The following is a 3,299-nucleotide window of genomic DNA, read 5'->3' on the forward strand; positions in this document are numbered from 1 at the left end:
TTATATTGACGTCTTTGCGCGGCTGAAACACTGATTGAGCGATTACAAGAGACAGGATACGGATTGTAAAGTTGTACTCTTTCTTTTAACTTATCTTCGCATGTTTAGTCATGCTTATTTTGTGCTGAAACTGGTATTAATGTGAAGGAGATGATCGGTTCACGTGCGCCTCACGCTGCCGCGTCTGTTGAACTGAGGCGCTACAGCGATCTGTCACTCACCATTAAACAGCGCCAAAACGGCATTTCAATGCTTATTGCGATTTATTGGATGGGAAGTACCCTTCAATAAAAGCGCCTTAGTTCAATAAAAGCGGCAGCGCGATACACACTTGAACTGATCATCTCCTCCACATTAATACCAGTTTCTGCACAAAATAAACATGACTAAATATCCGAAGGTAAGTTAAAAAAAAGAGTAAAATTTTACCATTCATCTCCTGTCTCATGTAATCGATCAATCAGTGTTTCAGCCGTGCAAAGACGTCAATATAACAGCTTGTAAACAATGTCATGTAACGTCACATTTACCTCAGAAAAAAAACATATTCGGTGACCATAAAGTAATTAATCAGAAAAATAAACGGTAGAGAGGGGCATTTTGCTAAATATATGCACCATCTAATATATTCATTATAACTTTTACTGTTCTTCAAAGTTTAATTTATATTTTTTTATGATAGTCACCATTTACATGTTTATATTAAAAAAACAAAAAAACAAATGGAAGTAGAAATATTATTATGTAATTGTAACTTTGATTATACAAACTTTAATTTAAGCAGTTGTATAGCCTAAAAATAAGTCAGTTTTAACCTTCAATGTTATAGTAATGTAGTACCAACTGACTCTCATGTATATTTTACAGCATTAGTTTTTTTTCCTTGAGAAAATGTTGCATGTGTACCAGATATATATCCAAAATAATCGATATTGAATCGAATCGCAAGCTTATGAATGAGAATCGAATCGAATTGTGAAATTTGTCAAAACCCAGCCCTAATCATTATTATTCCTAATTCCTATTCCTTTTGCAATATTACATTTAAAAATATATTAACTAATTTAGATACATATTATACACTTTTTATACAACTGTGCTTCCTCTTGCTATTGTTGGTAATCAATAATAATAATAATAATAATAATAATAATAATAATAATGCTTAAAAATAACAATAAAACTGTAAAATGACAATAAAACTATACATATTCTTGTTGGTGTTGATTATAATAATAATAATAATAGTGCTGCATCACCGCTCAAGGCTGATTCATGGGTAATGTGTGTAATGCAGGGTAACTTGGCAAAATTGTGTCGAAATTCCAAATGCCCACTAAAAGTAAATCATCCTGGTCAGAATCTGGACTTAGTGACACTAAATGAACCGAAAGCTGGAAGAGATGAAAGCAGGAGAGAGACTGGTATTACCATTACCATCCTGATGAACGCAACTCACCAATCAGCCAGCCAATCAACACAGAGACAAGCACCATCAATCTTGTTTCTTCTCTTTCTTTCTCTCACACGCTTTCTTGGGAGCCAGGCATCTTCTCCAAGCAGGCCACGTCTCCATCCTGCTCGCTCACTCAGGGAATCCCGGCACCGAGAAGATCAGGGTATTTCCTCCATGTGATCTGTCAAATCTCAACCCAGTGGGAGAGACATGTCAACCTGAGAGAAAAACAGACAGACTCAGTATTTCCAAAACAATGTCTTGGGAGTCGCCTCCAGCAGAGAAACGGTCAAATACAGACATGATGTTATTCGCTTTTCAACACCAAAATTATTTCCATCGATCCAATACGTGGTTTACTGAAGCCAAATCACATACTCCTATAGCACATTAATCATGTGAAATACGAGGGAAACTGCTCTTATTTTCTCTTCTCTTTCACCTCAGATGACTAAGCAACAGGCTAGCTCTGCGTTTAGCATCCATATGCCTTTCTGAACGTCAAAGGATAAAGATACTTTGTGCAGCCACACAAAGTTTCTTCAAATATGAAAATGACTGGTGGAAATGACATTTGTAGAATTATTTGGACGAAAATGGCTGACATCTTTGTTTTCGCTAAGGCTAATTCTATAGCTAGCATTTTATGTAAGGGAAACAGACTTACAGTTAACAATATATTCGCACTTTATGCATAATTTGGTAAAATCTAATGGTTGTTTTTGAACAACTGATATAGATCATTTTCACACAACAAATATTATTGAAAGTTCACTCTTTAAATATGAAATAATTTATATTTTTCTGATAGATTTTCATTACTAAAACTAATACTATTAAGGATAATTTTTAATAATTGAAACAAAGCTGAAATAAAATAAAATATTAAATGAAAATTTTAAACTACTTATTTTAGTTCCCAAAGAAACAGTTCTAATTTTAAGTATTATACGTTTAAAACTGAAGCTTCTCTATATAGAAATATGTAGGGGGGGGAAGGGACGAATTAAAAAATTGTCACAATAACAAAACTAACTACAACTTAATCTAAATATAAAATGAAAACTGAAAAAAAGAAAATACTAAAATTGTTAATACACACTATAATGGCATATACGTTATACTAAAAATTATTAGTATTAATAGTATTAAATATACTATTATAGCAAAAGATAAGGATAAAACAGAACTAAATCTATTTTTTAAAAAAGGAAAAGTAGTACAAATAAATAAGGGCACGATAAAAAAAAAAAAAAAAAACTTTAAGACTAGTTTTAATGGGACCTTAATATAACAAAAAGTTATAAATCCCTGAGACATAAAATTACTCTAGTTTTATTGACTGGCTAACTGGACCAGACTAACAGTCACTTTCCAGCCAATCAAAATCAAGTATTCAGACAGACCATCCTATAAAACAAAGCTTAAGCAGAGTAAAATATTCACTAATTCTTCTTCTATAATTGAAAATACACAACTTTTCTCTTGTGTGAAAATGGATGCAATGAATGCAATAGGGTTTTCTACGTGCGAGATAGACTGTCAAAAAAAAAAACAACAACTGAATTTAAGGATTCAAAAAAGGGCACATTTTTCAAAATAATACAAACTTGTCAGTTAACAAAAGAAGATTGTGTCCAGAAATATAATTTGGTGACCTGATTTCCGAGCGCAACAAAATTGCTTCTGACCATCTTTCCACCAGACGCTACAAGATGATCTTTAATTCAATTTCTTTAGCTGACATGTAGGTCAAGAGCTGTCTTCATAGTTTTTCCTAACATGTTTTCATTGAAATGACTCCTTGCCCGAAGTAATGCCTGAAAGCTTGACAGTGTCCTGC

The sequence above is a fragment of the Sinocyclocheilus anshuiensis genome, unplaced genomic scaffold (assembly GCF_001515605.1).
Source record: "Sinocyclocheilus anshuiensis isolate Anshui unplaced genomic scaffold, SAMN03320099.WGS_v1.1 scaffold2038, whole genome shotgun sequence".
Classification (NCBI taxonomy): Eukaryota; Metazoa; Chordata; class Actinopteri; order Cypriniformes; family Cyprinidae; genus Sinocyclocheilus; species Sinocyclocheilus anshuiensis.